General features: G+C 44.8%; 1 protein-coding gene and 1 long non-coding RNA gene across 3 annotated transcripts in view; one reads left to right on the forward strand and one right to left on the reverse strand.

Moving 5' to 3' along the window:
• The window catches only part of MGAT5B (alpha-1,6-mannosylglycoprotein 6-beta-N-acetylglucosaminyltransferase B), a 793,707-nt gene that overhangs the window by 184,441 nt on the left and 590,699 nt on the right, over nt 1–18,567 (forward strand). The gene's annotated exons all lie outside the window — the stretch shown is intronic.
• LOC144767380 (uncharacterized) overlaps nt 7,931–18,567 on the reverse strand; it is an 89,157-nt gene continuing 78,520 nt past the window's right edge. Inside the window, exon 6 of the long non-coding RNA XR_013598182.1 lies at nt 7,931–8,384. This is a non-coding gene — a long non-coding RNA (uncharacterized LOC144767380). The remainder of the gene's footprint in view (nt 8,385–18,567) is intronic.

Genomic DNA, 18,567 nt, shown 5'->3' on the forward strand with positions numbered 1-18,567 from the left:
TGGCTTGTTTTGAAACATTTATTTTATATGCAGAGTTACTTATCAAGCAAACCACATTTAAAACTTCAGGAAACACGATGGAACCAGCATATAAGCTGACCCCATGAATGGCCAAACATTTTCGGGCCGAAAGGCCTGGACAACCAAAATCGATAGATCTCACATACCTCATACAGACTAGTACAACTTGTTAAAATGCTTAATGCTTAAGCTGAGCCTGTTGATGGCCACTATGTCCTTGAATGTGTACATGGTACTGCGGTATTTCAGAACTGTTCAGCTGGAAATATGTAATTTTGATTACCTTAGCTGTTCACGATTAAACCAGCATTCAGTGGCTGCTTTCAACCAACGCTTCACATTGTCCCCATAATTTGCTGGGCCTGAACTTCGATAATGCCAAATGAATTGCACTTTAGCAGCTTGTCGTGCACTAATGAACCATGATGAAATGCACTTCAGCCTTTGTGCTACAAAGAAGGTATGAATTCCGACTGCATGTATTCTTCTATTAGTGTCCGGCTTGGCGTCGGTGAGGTGCTGCATATCTATCTATCTGTCTGTCTGTCTGTCTATATAAATGTATATATCTATATACATATATATATATATGTGTCTGTCTATATAAATGTATATATCTATATACATATATATGTGTGTGTATATATATATATTCACTGAATAACACCATAGGTTTCACACCAGTTATAGTTAGCTGGAACTGACCATGTCATGAGTGATGTAATATGTGACGTCATCAGCAGTGCATTGCACGCGCAAGTTATAGTGAGTCCAACTAACTATAACGTGGGAATTTCAATGGTTTTATGAGAGTAAAACTTCCAGCTAACTATAACTGGTGTGAAACCTATGGTTTTTTCAGTGAATTTAATAGGTTTTTTAAATGCTAATTCCTAACTATAACTGGTGTAAAACCTATGGTTTTTTCAGTGAATTTCATAGGTTTTTTAAATGCTAATTCCTAACTCTAACTGGTGTGAAACCTATGGTTTTTTCAGTGAATTTCATAGGTTTTTTAATAGCAAATCTCTATAGGTATAAAAAGTAAAACATTTTATAATGAAATTTATATTGTATAATTATGTAATATTTTTTTTTTTTTGCCCCGGAGCGCTCCCGGGGCGTGTACTGGTGAACGCACGGGTAAGCGCAGTGCTTTGGTGCGCCCCGGAGTGCGTACCGGCGAGCGTCCCGTTAGCGCTATTCTCGCGAACGAAAACAACATCGTGACGTTTCGCGTAAACGCGTGATGCGTCATATGACGCACTGCGTAAGCGCACCCGGAAGCACGCGAGCACATACGATCGCGCAACGTCCTGACGCGCTTACGCTACGCGCCCCCGGGCGCGCCCCGGGGTGCGACTACGGGCACGCCCCGGAGCGCGCCCCGGGGCGCGTAGCGTAAGCGCGTCGGGTCATGTGACCTGAAAATAAAACTTTTTATTGGTTCATTTCACTTTCGGTTTCCTAATGATGTAAGGCCAGGTTATGTGACCTAAAAATAACACTTTTCATTGGTTCAGAACAGTTTTCTTTTCTAAATGATGAAAGACCCCACCTTTTTTCCTCATTCTACTTTTGTGCTTTGAGAGAGGTAGACTTGCAGTTATTTCAGTAGAAAATGGCTACAATTGCTGCAGCTGCTGGAGCTTCTGGACCACCACCACCACCACCACCACCACAAGGACCACCACAACTTCACAGTGGTGGAGATCAAGAAGATGAGGAGAAGGAGGAGAGGAGATTCGTCCGAGAGGACAATATTACATACAAACCTAAAGAGCACATCATCTGGCAGTTTTTTTCAATCCCCAAGGACAAGAAAAAAGTAAATGCGCCTAAGGCAACCTGCTTAATATGTCATCATTGTGTGTGTGTGTGGAACGCTAGTGTAAATACGTCCTGAGGCGGAAGCCGGGACTCACTGTATGTTTTGGACTACTATTCCTTTTAATTCGCCGCATTTTAAAAAGCACTTTGAAAAACCTGTTAATTGCACCCTATTCATCCTTGAACTCCGCCGCACCTTAGCGCTCTTATAGCCCCCTGAATACGGACCTGTTGTCTGACATTGGGGATCTTCTGGCTGCTGATCGTGCTCGACCTCACCTCCTGCAGCCGATTGGACGCTGCTCGGGGGGCCGCCATCTTAGGTGAGGAGCTGGATTAGGGACAGCATTCCAGTGCTACGCCCCTCCCGCCATCCCGTCCTCGGCCACTACAAAAAGCCCTGCCAACCACACCGCAAATGATTATGATTGTGTGTGTGTGTGGAACGCTAGTGTAAATACGTCCTGAGGCGGAAGCCGGGACTCACTGTGTGTTTAGGACTACTATTCCTTTTAATTCGCCGCATTTTAAAAAGCACTTTGAAAAACCTGTTAATTGCACCCTATTCATCCTTGAACTCCGCCGCACCTTAGCGCTCAGATAGCCCCCTGAATATGGACCTGTTGTCTGACATTGGGGATCTTCTGGCTGCTGATCACGCTCGATCTCACCTCCTGCAGCCGATTGGCCGCTGCTCGGGGGGCTGCCATCTTAGGTGAGGAGCTGGATTAGGGACAGCATTCCAGTGCTACGCCCCTCCCACCCTCCCGCCCTTGGCCACTACAAAATGGAGCCCCCATTCCGGAGGCGCAGAGGACGGGCGCAGCGGGCGCGCCGGTGGTGCGCCGAAGGCCCGCCAAAGGCAAGCCCGTCTTCGCCCGTCCGCGCCCGTCCGCGCCCGTCCGCGCCCGCCTGGGCCCAGGGGCCACGACCCCGGGCCCTCTCATCACGTATCCAGCAAAAATACTTAGGGAACTGCAGTCTTCCAACTTTCCCCTACCGCCCGGCGTGCGGGAGCGCACTGTTCATCTGGAGATTGCCAGAAACTCACCTAGCCTAAGCGCCCAGTCTGACCACGGTATCACCCACTCTTGCTCTATGGTCCCCCCACAGGCACTCAGCAATGACACTCACCTTCGGGTGCTTTACCTTAATACCCGTTCCATGGTGAAGCACCAGCTCGACCTATTTCTTCTGCTCAGTACGGACAAACCCGGGGGCATATTATCAAGGGCTTTATCTCCGCTTTTTTGGCTTTAAAAGCCAAGAAAGCGGAGATAAAATTATCTCCCTATTACCAAGCTGTCGCTAACACCAGTTAGCGACAGCTAATAGGAGATAGTGACCATCTTGGGCCCCGCTTTGCATGTCAGTGATATTTATCACTAATGACATGCAAAGTGGGCGTGCCAAGATGTTAGTGACTGGAAACAGTCGCTAACATCGCTATCTCCTATTACCAACTTTTGGAGATATTCGCGCTAAGCGCGAATATCTCCAAAAGCTAACACCTGCCCAGGAGCAGTTCTTAGCCATGTTATCCAATGGGAGGTGGATAACATGGCTAAGAGCATTTGCTCGATAATGCATGAATATCGCTGACTTTTCAGCGATATTCATGCATTGCGGCCGTTTTTTATCGCATTTGCGATAAACCTTGCTAATAGCAAGGTTTATCTGCGATAAAAATCGCCGATTTGCGGCGATAATTTTTGTCTCTAAACAAGTTAGAGACAAAAATTATCTCTATTGGTTGGTAATATGCCCCCGATGTCTTGCTCCTAACAGAGACTTGGCTCACGCCGGACTCCCATCCGGACATCCTGGCGGCCCTCCCTCCGGACTATTACATCCTTAATGTCAATCGCCCACTGAGTCGCCCCGGAGGAGGAGTAGCGGCCATCATACACAAGAACTTTAGATTCCTCACCTCTGCCTCGCTCACCCTATCCGGGGTAGATAATATAGTCATTAGCCTGGTAACTGCAGGGGGCGCCCTCGCTATCGTACTACTTTATCGCCCCCCCCAGCTGATGTCATCGTTCCCTCTGTCTATGAGTGAACAGGTAGCTGACCTGCTTACCCATCACTCCAGACTCGCCGTATTCGGCGACTTCAACTACTGGTTTGATGACGACCAAGCCGGGCCCCATGCTACTGAACTCTTCGAAATTCTGACAAACCTCAATTTGACCCAACACATTTCTTCCCCTACCCACATCAAGGGTCATATCCTGGACCACATCTGGACTCACAATCTCGTCCTGTCTCGTCCAATTATTTCCCCCTGCCTCTGGTCAGACCATCACTTGATCGAGGTTACTATCTCAATTAAAGGGAAACTCAAGGCTCCCACCCTCCCTGGGGGATTGTGTCGCAAATGGAATTCCTATGACTCCCAGGGGTTCCTTGACTTTTTGATCAACACCCGCCCTATTACCCACCCAGAATCAGACATCGACTCTATGCAGGACGGGATAACTACCTGGCTGTCATCAGCCAGCGATAGATTCGCCCCTCTCACTAAATTTGCTCATACTAGACATGGCAACTCCCATCGCTGGTTCTCAGAGGAACTTAAAGCACAAAAATCCAAACTACGCCATTTAGAACGCAACTGGAGACGGGGCTACTCCAAGGAGGACCGCACTGAGTTCGTGAGGGCCCGCAATGAATATAAAAACGCTATCACCAAAGCAAAGCCCTCACATATTACGGAAATAATTGACACAGCCAGTAATAAATCTAAAGAAATTTTTAAAATTCGGAACGATTTCTCATCCGATCATAGAGTACTTCCAACTCAGGCCCCCACCCAAGAAACCTGTAATGCGCTCAACTCCTACTTTATTCAGAAAATTGTAAATATCAAGAATGCTATCCCTCTCTCCACTCCTGTTAGCCCCTCTGACTCCCCCCTCTCAACCCCTGCTCTTTCACCCAGTTCCCACCTATCACCTTCAGCACTCTTTCCGAGCTCACCACTCGTGTCAAATCGGGATCTCCCAGGGACTGCTGTCCCCCCCCCAGTTCTCAGGGCAACTTTTTCTGCATCCTCCCCCTTCTGAACACCTCCCTCAGCACTGGCACGGTCCCCAGGGCGTTCAAGGAAGCCATATTGGTTCCCCTTCTGAAAAAAGCAGGAGCTGACCCCGCCAACCCTGCCAACTACAGGCCCATCTCTCTTCTGCCTTACACCTCTAAACTCCTGGAGGCCTACGTGACCACCTGCCTCTCCGCATTCATCGAGAGCTCCGGGTTCCTGGAACCCAACCAAGCTGGCTTCAGACCAGCACATTCCACCGAAGCAGTCATCTTAAAAGTCTTCGACACCCTTCGGGAGAATGCCGACAGAGGGTCCCCACAGGCACTGGTCCTCCTGGATCTATCGGCCGCGTTCGACACGGTGGATCATGACATCCTTCTCCACCGTGTCGGACAGGCGGGCATCCAGGGACCTGCCTGGGAATGGATCAAGTCTTTCCTCTCGGGCAGAGCACAAACAGTCCACCTAGGCCCCTTCACTGCTACCCAGGTCCCCACTACCTGCGGAGTCCCCCAGGGATCCTCGTCCATCCTTCGTCCACTGATCCATTCACTGAGCAACTGGAACTGCACTGTCCTCAACTATGCTGATGACATGCAGATTATTTTTCCTTTTCCGCTGACGCTGCATCCGACTTTCAGGCAGTAATGCTTCACATCCAACAATGGATGATCTCCAACCAGCTTAAATTAAACCCTGAGAAGACGGAACTCATCTTGCCCGGCACAAGCCCTTCATATTGGGGCCCCCATTTTTGGCCAAACGAGCTAGGCACTCCCCCTAGTCCCTCGAACTCGGTAAAAAGCCTGGGCGTTACCATCGACACCGACCTTTCTCTTAAAACTCATGTTGGCACCATCATCTCAGCCAGCATGTTCCAGTTACGAAAAATTCGTTAAATTTCCCATCTACTCTCCTACCAATCCCTGGTGCAAATCGTCATTTCTCTTGTCCTCTCCCGCCTGGACTTTTCTAACTCTCTTTACTGGGGGCTACCTAAGTCCCTCCTCCATCGTCTTCAGTTGGTGCAGAACCAGGCAGCTAGACTTATTTGCAAAGCCCCCAAATGGCAATCCGCCAGACCCCTCTTGGCCAAGCTGCACTGGCTGCCCATCGAACAACGAGCTGCCTTTAAAATAGGCTGCCTGGTATATAAGGCCCGGCAGACCAAGGGTCCGGCTTTCCTGGAATCCCTCATCAACTCTCACTGCCCGGCTCGTAACCTCCGTTCTGCCCATCTCCACCTTCTCACCACCCCGATGGTTAAACTAAAGAAACTGGGCGGCCGCAGATTCAGCTACCTAGCACCCAAATTGTGGAACTCCCTCCCCCTTCAAATTAAAACCTCTGGCACCCTATTAAGCTTCCGAAAGAGCCTAAAAACATGGCTCTTCTCAAACCTCATTTAAGCTATGGCCCTCACCCTCAATCCTAATCACAGCGCCAGGAAACCTCCGGTGTCAGTGCGCTTTATAAATACAGCATAAGATAAGATAAGATAAGATAATATCAGGAGCTGTCAAGGGGGAATCCCAACAAAAAATACTCCTTTGGCAACCCCACCATGATCAGACATATGCTAGGCAAGCATCCAAATAACTATGCTAGGGCAGAGGTCAGGGAACTGGCCAGGAACCCTGTCCAATCTTCTGCCAGCACCTCCCAAACTAATGTTCCCACCCCATCAGGACCGGAAGTTAGGGAGATGTGCTCCACCATACAAACAAAGTTTTCCAATTTTAAAATGGTTTGTGTTTTTTGTGGACAAACAATATGCTATGGAGAGCAAAGCATCACACTTATTAACCGTGCTTGGGATAACCACAAGTGCCCAAGGAAACATTAATTTTTTCCGCCTTTTTTTTTGCTCCTGTTGAGCCCTTTAGAATTCCCTGTTTTTTTTTCTCCCCTTAAAAAATACAAAAAAAAATAAACCTGTTCAGAAAACCCCAAAAAAGTAAAAAATGTTCAAAAAAACAATAAAAAATATAAAACAACAAAAAGAATAAAAAAACAGTCCTTTTTAGAACTACCTTTAATTTATAAAAATAAACCTATATTTTTAAAGAATCTCTGTTAATCTTTTTTCTGCAGGGTACGCTCCCCGGTGCCTCCCCCCGCGAAAATCGAAAAAAAATAAATAAAAATTATTTGCCCCGCGGAGCCTTTTATGGCCCCCACATCAAACCTAGAGGGTCAGGGGGGGTCTACCCTGCCCCCTTTTGGTCATTTCCCCCTTTGTTTTTTGCCACCTCTTGTGTCTCGATCCTACCGAGACACAAGATGGCGGCCGCTCCGGACTGTTTGGAATGTTTACAGACACCCGAGAGCCAATCAGCTTTCCGCGCGCGAACTCGCGTTACTCGCGGTGCGCGCCCGGAGCGCTCCCCGGTGCGCGCACGGGGGCGCGGCTATAGATATATATGTTTTTTTAACCCAAATTACTCAAAATCCACTGGAGCACATATCTTGAGACATAGCAAAGGCACATCGGGCTACCAGTCCCTACAATTTTGCCAAGTTTGGTGAAAATCCATTCAGCCGTTCGAGCTAAAAGTGAGTCCAACCGCCCTATCGAAATTAACATGGAGAAAACACGTTTTGGGACCCCCCTTTTATCTCGGCCCCGCTTGACGAATCCCCCCAAAACTTTCAGGGAAGGAGCGGAGAGCCGCAAGGCAAATTTGAGGAAAATTTCAGGCAGATTCCTCAACCGGCGCCAAAGTTATTCCCAATAGAATGTTGCGATTTCCCTATGGAAAACAATCCTAACTATAACTACCTACTCTATATATATATATATATATATATATATATATATATATATATATATATATATATATATATATATATATATATAAATATTTATATATATTTTCACACAGCGTTGCATTTTCTCCCAAGCACTTCTCGGACAGCAACCACCACAGACTCCAAATGCTTTTAGCAGTGATTTTTATTTTCAAAAAGTGGCAACACTCACTCGACGCGTTTCGAGACCTTGTCTCTTGATCACGAGTACCATCAGTGAGTTAAAGGTGAGTTTTTATATGAACATGTGATCTATCTCCAGGTACCATAGAAAACAGACTACGTAAAGTAATTCAGGGAAGGCATTTACAACTAAATGTGTAAAATAAAGTAATTAGTCAGCAATGCATGTTCAATTCACAAAAACAATTGCAAACTGTGATCCTGTACATAATCAGTGTCTTTTTGGAGTTACATTAGTTTCCCTAGAGTTACATTTTTTTCCTAGAGTTACATTTTTGTCTCCCCGGGAGCATTTTTCCAACTATCAGAAAAGTTGTTTTGCCCAAGTGGGCTCTATTTCTTATTGGATCAACTCATCACTTTCTACCCAAGTGGGATACTCAAATAATATACTTTGCATATCACAGCTATAATATACATTGCTATGTTCCAATTCATGCATGGATTCTCATCCTCCTTGTTTATCTTCACATTAAAATTTTTAGTACGTGGCCTGTCAAAAAAAGGGAAATAAAAAAGAACCGGATTAATTCCCCTCCTGGAGCAACTGATAATTAGAATCTGTAAACTTTTCTTCTGACAGTGAAATTGAAAAATTAAAAATTAAAATTGAGCGAGCTGTTCTGTCTGCGAGCTGGATGAAATTGTCACCCTATTCATTAATTCAGTTATTTCAAGTAAATCATTGCATTCATTAAGCACAGTGAAAAACGCATTGCAACATCATGTACTGTTCATTATCCTGACTTCTTCCTACCCCAAATGCACTTCTAGTTCCTCATCGCAGTTATGCCCCCTTGGTGTCATGGTTCTGTACTGTATAATGAGCCTTGACTCTAAACGTCGTAGGCTTTGTGTTCTGTTTCCCCCTCTCTCGTTTTGTTTGACTGTTTCCAGAACACAGAAACTTAATAAGTCTGTGTTTTGTTTATGATGACTTTCGAAATGGCGGGCGATAGGATATTGTTTGTCATCATTTTTTATCGCTCTTAGATGTTCGAGTATTCGGAGTTTTGCTTTCTTAACAGTACTCCCGATGTAAGCTTTTTTACAGGGGCAGAAGAGGGCATAAACTGCAAAGTCTGAATTACACGAAGTGTGTTCTACAATTTTGAATGGGACAGTGCCTTCAGATAGAATAACTTCCTTTCTGTTCCTGCTGTTCTTACATGCTTTGCAGTTTCTGCATGTGTAAAATCCCTGTATTCCCTGTATTTTAGTTTTAGGGGGTTCTACTGCTCTGCATAGGGAGTCTTTCAATGATCTAGTTCTTCTGAAGGTTACTTGTGGTTCCAATGCCACACATTTTGTCAGGTCAGGATCTGTATGTAAAATGGGCCAAAACTTCTGCAAGCTTTTTCTTACATTGTATGCTCTGTTGCTGTAAGTGGTGATGAACCTTGTTGTACCTGGTTCTGCCTTATCTTTTATCTTCTCTTTTTGTAAGAGTGAATCCCTTGTTCTTTCAGCTGCTATTGCTTTAGCTTTGTTGATCACCTTAGTTGAGTACCCTCTTGCTAAGAAACGAGTTGTCATTATTTCTTCCTCAACTTTAAAGCTGCTTTCAGTGCTGCAGTTTCGTTTTGCCCTTAGTAATTCTCCCAATGGGATACTGTTTATGAGAGAATTTTGGTGACAGCTCCTAGCATTTAAAATGCTATTTCCCGCCGTCGTTTTCCTGAATAGTGAACTTTCCAGTTTGTTGTTTTCTATTTTCAGGCTCAAATCTAGAAACTCAAGTGTTTCCTTTGACCACTGGCTTGTAAGTATATACATATACTCAGAAAGTACAGGGTCTGTGTAATTAAGGGTGTGGCTTACACATATAAACTTATTTTCGGCGATCTCCATTGCCAGCAATATGACCAGTATTTTGGTGTCCCTACGTTTTCGGAGCATCCAGATAACCAGGGCCATTGGAATTAAGCAGTAGATAAACATCAAATGATGCACTAGTATTTACTACATTTTGCGGCAAGAAAAGGCAAATTATGTGCCGTAATGTGGCACATTTTGTGATAATATTTCATCATCATTTTGTCATTTTTACACACTGTAACACTGTCTCTGAAAATATGTCTCCTTATTGTATTAATTTAACACCTACATAGAGCATTAGGAAACTGAAAAATGAACCATCAACCTCTGCCAAGGGATTTCCATTGCACAGGCAACTTTAGATATATTTGAGGTAGAAACACATTTTTGTTTGTCTGGATCTGCAGATTATATAGCAGACAAGTGATTACGTGGCAAATTGGTCAAATCCAACAGTATGTGAAACAAGCATTTGCAATGTAATAGGTCTCGCATTAGGAAAGTTTGAGCTATTGGTATTGTAAATGACAATTTTTTGATTTATGTGTTGGTTTTGAAAATAGCGAAATTAATAGCTTTGTCATTTACAATGCCAATACTTTTAACTTTTGCAAATGTGACACCAATAGCATTTGTAATGCAATATGTATTGTATTTACGTGACTAAGATGTATTGATATTACATATAACAATTGCTTTTAATGTTTTGTAATAATTAGTACCTAAATAAAAGTTATTGTAATTTATAATTGCAATAGCTTAAACTGTTGTAAGTAACTTTTGTGAAGATTATGTTCAGTGTATTTTATTGTGACGAAAATCCAAGAACAGAAGTGAAATATTAATATCTTTTTGTGACATTTGTAATAAAGCTTGAAACATTGAGAGAACATATTTGAACCAGTTGTTATTGAATGGTTATACTGACTGATGCTGTGGTGGCGCTGAGTGATGTTGTGGTGGCGACGAGTGATGCTGTGGCGTTCAGTGATGCTGTGGTAGCGCATAGTGATGTTGTGGTGCCCCTGAGCGATGCTGTGGTGGTGCTGAGTGATGCTGTGGTGATGCGATAGATAGAGTGTAATTATGTGGCGTGTAACTATGTGGCACTAAGTGGTATTTGGAGTGTATGTTGCATTGACTGCAGTGTAATTATGTGGTGTGTAATTATGTGGCACTGAGTGGTATTTGGAGTGTATGTTGCGTTGAGCGCAGTGTAAATATGAAGCATATACTTATGTGGCACTGAACGGTATTTGGAGTGTATGTTGCATTGAGTCAGTGTAATTATGTGGCGTGTAACCGTCAACCTCTGCCAAGGGATTTCCATTGCACAGGCAACTTTAGATATATTTGAGGTAGAAACACATTTTTGTTTGTCTGGATCTGCAGATTATATAGCAGACAAGTGATTACGTGGCAAATTGGTCAAATCCAACAGTATGTGAAACAAGCATTTGCAATGTAATAGGTCTCGCATTAGGAAAGTTTGAGCTATTGGTATTGTAAATGACAATTTTTTGATTTATGTGTTGGTTTTGAAAATAGCGAAATTAATAGCTTTGTCATTTACAATGCCAATACTTTTAACTTTTGCAAATGTGACACCAATAGCATTTGTAATGCAATATGTATTGTATTTACGTGACTTAGATGTATTGATATTACATATAACAATTGCTTTTAATGTTTTGTAATAATTAGTACCTAAATAAAAGTTATTGTAATTTATAATTGCAATAGCTTAAACTGTTGTAAGTAACTTTTGTGAAGATTATGTTCAGTGTATTTTATTGTGACGAAAATCCAAGAACAGAAGTGAAATATTAATATCTTTTTGTGACATTTGTAATAAAGCTTGAAACATTGAGAGAACATATTTGAACCAGTTGTTATTGAATGGTTGTACTGACTGATGCTGTGGTGGCGCTGAGTGATGTTGTGGTGGCGACGAGTGATGCTGTGGCGTTCAGTGATGCTGTGGTAGCGCATAGTGATGTTGTGGTGCCCCTGAGCGATGCTGTGGTGGTGCTGAGTGATGCTGTGGTGATGCGATAGATAGAGTGTAATTATGTGGCGTGTAACTATGTGGCACTAAGTGGTATTTGGAGTGTATGTTGCATTGACTGCAGTGTAATTATGTGGTGTGTAATTATGTGGCACTGAGTGGTATTTGGAGTGTATGTTGCGTTGAGCGCAGTGTAAATATGAAGCATATACTTATGTGGCACTGAATGGTATTTGGAGTGTATGTTGCATTGAGTCAGTGTAATTATGTGGCGTGTAATTATGTGTCACTGAGTGGTATTTGGAGTGTACGTTGCGTTGAGCGCAGTGTAATTATGCAGGAGTCAAAAATGGCTGATCTACATCCAAGGGGGGCACAAAGTGAAGGCAAAATATTGGCACCCTAAAATGAAACCACCCTTTACCCCAAGGGCAGCACCCCCCAGATACAGAAACGTATTCCCAGGTGCTTTGTGAGTTTGCAACCGCCTGCCCCACCTACAGGGCAAATTGACCTAAAAAAACAGGCAGTCTCACCCCAAGGAGGATGAAAGCAAAAGAAACAAGACCCCTGTGCAGCCAGATAAACACAAGAACATTAACCAACGCCTCCTGCTCGCTTTGGTAGAGCTTCTGCCGTTTCTGATTGTTATACATGTTTCCCTCTTCTTCATGGCTTGGTTTTGCTGGCGAGAAAGCGTCACTGAAAGCCGTTGAAATGTCGCTCGTAGTTTTTTCTTTTTAACTTTATTTAGCATTTTAATAATAAACAATACAAAACATTCGCAGTATACAAGTCAAGCACTACATGATAACAGTATTTCACCTCCCTTCATTGGTCATAGTCAAATGTCTTTCTAGTTACAGGGAATCAATGAAATCTGACACCTAAGGGCGATGTCCGCGCTTAATAAACATGCACTAAATAAAATAAAACTTTTTTTTTAAATGCCGCTCCTGGGGATCGGAAGCTATTCTGGTGTAAGTCGAATTGCCACCAATAGGTGAAAGAGGGGGAGGTCTAGACCGGAACTGCACGGGGGGGTAGGGCGTGCACCTGTGCTGGGTAATGCCCGCGCTCATCTGGAGGAGGCAGGTGAAGTGGGCGTTGCTGCCAGCCCAGAACTTCAGAAGGGGGGTGCCCGGTGCTCGGGAGAAGGGTGCACAGCGCAGTCACCCACCACCTGTGCAGCAGAGCGGTGTCCGAAGCCATGCTACCGCGCTCCCAGGAGACCCTCTCCGCCGCCGCGGGTAGGATGGATCTGGCACCCTTGCACCCACAGCCCCCACCGGGTGCATCGCTGGGGCACGGGGCCGTGCTCTCCGAGGAGACCGCGCCCCTCTCTGGGCCTCCTTCACCCCAGGCAGTGCCCTCGGATGGGACCCTGTCCGCATCCATTGTGGACCCCAGAGCTGCTGAACATGCCGGACCACTGCTCAGGCAGCAGGGGACAGGTGAGGAGGGGGGTGGGTGTAGGCGTCCGTCCAGCAGAACTATCCTGTACGGAACATGGAGCGACCCCAGTACCGCTCAGCAGGGGAGGGGGTGGGGGGGTCTTTACGTTAATCGTCAGCACAGCACTTCTCAGCAGGGGCTCTGCGCTGTTTAACTGGGGTGCAAAAATGGATGAAGGTACCTCTAAAAGGGGCGTGGCCTATGAAAATAAGAGCGTGGGGTACTTCTGTGACCTCTATAGCGTACCACCAACTGGTATTCTGCTACAAGATGAATTAAACATGTGAAATATAAACAGAAACTAAATGTCTGACTTGGATTACCCTAATGTATTTTCCACATGAATTGTTCAGAAACTGATCAGCGTTATTTGCCAGTAAAGTCAAGGATGTGACCAATACAGGACCTGACAGCGACCTTTTGCAATGCCCGTTTTTTAATAATTAAAGCGTTAGACAATGATGCCTCGATGAATGTGTTGCCCCCCCTCTCCCCCCTCTGCCCGACACACTCCATGCAAGTGTTCCCACTCGTCCCATTTCCAGTTTGCGTCATCGATGCCTTTAGGACACCACAGGGCTTCGGAGTCCCTGGGAATCTGCAGGATCGAAGTTTGAGACATATCATAAAGGAAGCTTTTCACTCTTCTGAGGTCAAAAGGAGTATCATTGAGTCACAATGATAAAGCACCCACAGACACTTGAGTTTGCATGGAGCGCTACAAAACTCTCATGACTTCAGCGTGGATCGTCATAGATCGATCACCTCGCGCTACCAAATGGTAAATGGTACAAGCCCACCGTTGCTTCCTAAATTTAAGGGTAGATACTTCCAGACATACATCAGAAAAGAACTTATTTACGTGGACAATCCCAGTATGAGTATGGCACTCTAACCTGCACTAGAATTAGTTGGATTTTAAATTAAGTGTAAGTATTTGCAGTAACAGAATACATACCAAACTTTGTATCCGGATTAAGGAGTCATGCAACATTGAATTGTTGAGCCCCAGCATCCCTTCATGGCCCTCCCCCTTTCTTCTTTCCTTTCGCTCCTCCCTCCTGTTCCTCTCCTGTCCCTTCACACATTATTGTCTATCTTCCGGTCTCCCTGTTTCTCCCTCCTCTCTTAACCTATTTTACTCCCGCTTGTATCCTGCCTTTTTCTGACCTCCGAAACCTCTTTCCACGATCTATCAGTTCAGCTCTGACCCCAACTCCTTTGCCCCGCGGTTCCTCTTTTTCCATATTTGTTTTCTCCCCAAACTTTTCCTTCCTTTAATGCGTCTCCCTCAGACCTGTCCCTCCTTACCTTCTTCAAACCCCTCCACCCCGTGCATTGGCCTCCACTCTACCCGGCGACAGTGCAGTACTACACCCCCCAGCCTTTTCTCACCTTCACTTCACCTTCATCCTCTTCTCTCGTCCTCTTGCCTCGACCCCCCACCCCAAACGCACCCTGCTCCTCGAGGTAGCCTTGGGAAGGGGGAGGGGGATGATTGCCCACCCTCAGGGCCCTAGTGGGCACAGGGCCGAGTCTGGGTTGCACCAGGGGTTCAGGTTTGCACTGCTCAAACTTCCGTGTTAAGGGTGAGTCACTCCTTGGGTTGTCAGTCGGATGTGGAGCTCGGCTCATACCATTCCAAAGTAGGAGTACGTGGCTCGTGCCATTTTGACACAGATCTCAAAACAGTCAGTGGCGATACAAAGCTGCGACTTTAGAAAATATTCCACGTGATTCGGAGGCCACAAGATAATCATAAAGAGGCCGCAAGGTGTGTGTGTGTGTGCGCCCGCCTCCCCTGCCGAGCTTGGACTCGTCCACACACTTTTGTCTGTGAATCTGCGGTCCCAGCTCGTGACACACACTTAACAAGGAGGGTCCATCAAATGCCTCCTTCCAGCAAGGAGAAGGAGGCAACAATGAGAGAAAATATTCACACGGACCAAAAAAAAAAGGGGCGGGAACAGCTACCGAATCCCTTCCCTCCAGGACTCCGTAACCGGCCTCCTGGTTGCCATAGCAACGTTTCTGGAAATCGGTTTGCGACACCAGAAGTCAGGTCACGGAGTCCTGAAAAGGAGGGATCACAGCCGGACAAATCATCCGGACAGAGTCATTGTCCAATGGCAGGCCTCCGTTTCGCGAGGCCGGCCAATGGCAGAAGGGGCATGGTTTCATGCCCCTTCTTGTTTACAAAACTCTCGCCTGCAGCAGCGCATGCGCTGCAAAGCCGGCTTCGACCTAAAAACACAGCAGCTGTAGAATTGCATAAATGCAGAGGTCCTGCAGATAACATAGCAACTGACATAAACCGAAAATCAGCCAGGACTATTGCCTTTGTCACCGGTTGTTTACTATTTAAGATAAATGAGTACCAATGATTTTGCTTTGAATAATTAGTATTGAAAATGTTTTAATTCCGAAATTATGAGACTGAATTAAACATTACTCTGACCTGTGGAAGGGGTAGTGGACTTCAGAGTTTCTCATTCACTCTAGGTATGTTCTCTGCATGTTAAGCATTTTGAAATTAGAGTAGTAGAGGAGGGGTGCAAACTAGGCCTGGGCGAAATATTAATCACACCAGAGTAATGAAAGTAATCTTGGTAATTTTGTGTTACTCTTGTGACACACAATTGCCAAAAATTATGTGGTTACACCTTAACACGCAATTTGAGGCAAAAATGCCAACCCAAGAGCAAAGGAACAGAGCGCCAATGGCTGCTGACTGCCGCTCTTCCTTTTCTGTAGCACTTGGCACTATTTTCTTAGTGCCAAATGCACCTTCAAATCCAAAATAAACCACAGGATTCATTTTATGCTACGAAAATAGTGGTAAATGCTGGGTAACACTCCTCGTGTAATTCTACACAATCTCACATAATGTTTTGTAATTTCACACAATTAAGCTACAGCAAATTACCTGAGTTACACCCACCCCTAGTAAGAGCCCACCTCATATTAAATGTGAGGGTGAACCACTAAAGTCACATAAAAAACCTGTGCTTAAACATTTGCTAGATTGGTGCAAAGCAGTCAACCTTATTTTAGAGGCTAGCTTCAGCCCCCTCTCCTTACACAACTTTTTTAGCTCTGCCACAGTGAAGTTTTCAATACAGCTGCGATCCCTCTACGTTCTTGCTAAAAATCACACATGCAACATATAAGAATACAAGTGAAATTTAGGAAAAGAAAATCTAATTGAAACTATAGGAGAATTTAAAGATCAAAAATCAATTTTGATGTCAGATTATAACAAGGAAATTTTGTTTTACAGCAATCACTTGTGGCATTACAAAATATAAGTACTGAATCCCACCACTGAGCACCAATGTAAGAAGTGTAGAATTAGTTGAAGTGGGTGGGTACTCAACTCAAATTATAATCACAATCCATGTCATAGTAAACCAGTAAAGTCACTCAATAAACCTCTACTTAACCCTCTGGTAGCTTGGAACAGCACAGTTAGGCTTAACTCACTGAGGCAGTGTGCAATTTATTTATGAAGTTTTCCGAAAGTAATAAAGTGAAAACACGAAACAAGAAAATCACAACCCTATTTTGAAAGGTAGAGAATGATTTAAAAAATAAAATGACATGACAACAACAACAATCAACAAAATAGAACCTGAGATATGAATTTTTAAAGATTCAATTGAAAATAGCGCCAAAAAGCATAAACCTCCAAACACATTTATTTTGTAGCATTAGATCAGATCAAAGTTAAATGTTTAGGTTGATTACGATGGAGTGTGTGTCAGGTACAGGGTTCAGGATTGTCCTTGTGACAAGTTTAACTGCAGACTTACACATTTTTATGGAGAAAAAGGGGTAGAAGAAGAGTCATTGTTTGGCCAAGCTGGAAGCTTGATCGGAAACGGCGCTTAATGATGGTGGGTTGCTGAAGATCTGTGTCCTGTTGCTGTCGTCGACTAAGATGGGAAGGCACTGATCGGGCAAAGTCGAAAGTCCGTGCCAGGTAAGACCTCGATGTTGATGGGCTGCTGCTTGGTGTCAGTCCAGATAAGGCCCTTTACATTTGGATTTAGAAATCTTTCACGAGGTCATATATTCTTTTGTGGGTCAACCCAGTAAGATGAAGCTGACCAGCAACTCGAGAAATGTGGCTTTGATGCAACCCTGCTCTCTGATGTTTCTCCAGGCAGAAAGTTAGCAAAGAGCTTTTAAGTCCCAGTTTTTGCTGTGTGGACAGGAGATACACTCTAATACCAGCCAAGGGGAACAAAAGGACCATAGGGGGCTCCACTTTGGGGTTAGGTCTCACTCCAACACCTGCAGCAAGGTCTAGGGCAGCTAGTGATATTGTTCAGCTGGGCGGTTGAAGGGATAGGGCCTCTGAAAGCTTGCTGTGTCCATGTAGTTCAAACAGGTGGTCTGCCAATTGACCCTTTGAGTCACAGCTGGGGTCCTGGGTTCAAAGTAATCAGGTCCAGTCTTCCTTCAGGTATCAGGCAACAGGGCAGTCCTCCTGATCTTCACGAGTGCAGGGGTATTCTGAGGAATGGTTTGTGAGGCCCAATTCTATGCCCAGTGGCATCCTGTGGGTAGAGAGCACACCTCTGTCCATCCCCTAAGCCAGTTCTGGTCAGTTCCCCTACTCCCACTGGGTTTGGTGTCAGCCTGACAAGAGAGAAGGGAAAGCAGGCTCAAGTGTGCCCCTTCCCTGTTAGTGACATGGATCTCAGGAAGGGGTTGAGCACAGCCCCCAGGCTGTCACTCCCATGGTCCTTTGTCCACTGTCTGGAAGCAAAACGCTGTCACCACAGGGAAGCCGTCAGTCGACAGCTGGACAATGAAAGGAAAGCCTTTTGGGTTTAGGCAGGAAAGTACAACTTTCTGAAAGTGTAATTTCCAAAATAGTAATATCAAATCCAAATGGACCATTAAGTTAGATTCTAAATTACTATTAATGATCAATGGGTCCGATTCACAAAAGTAACATGAGACAAAATCCTAACTTTCTGACTTTCGGTATTCACAAAGGGCATTTAGGAGTAGTTAAGGTACGATTTTGTCTCAGATTATCTTTGTGAATTGGGCCCAAGATGAGCAAGTCAACCATTTTTATAACTACTTCCAAACTGAATTTGTCACTTACCAAATGTAATCGTGTAAACCACTGTTAGCCTATGGGAGAGCCAGCCTTGTGGCAGTGAAACACGACTTGGGAGGTTTTTCCACTGCCAGGACATGTAAAACACTAAACACAATATTCTACTGTTTAAATACCAAGCCCCCTGCCCAATGGGCATTTAAGGCCTACTTTAAGGGTAACTCGCAAATATTTAAAAGAAATTATTTATTTAGCCAGATCAATGCACACTCAGGCTGCAGTGGCAGGCCTGGATACCTGCTGCAACGTGCTGCTTTA

Source organism: Lissotriton helveticus, chromosome 7, assembly GCF_964261635.1.
Source record: "Lissotriton helveticus chromosome 7, aLisHel1.1, whole genome shotgun sequence".
Classification (NCBI taxonomy): domain Eukaryota; kingdom Metazoa; phylum Chordata; class Amphibia; order Caudata; family Salamandridae; genus Lissotriton; species Lissotriton helveticus.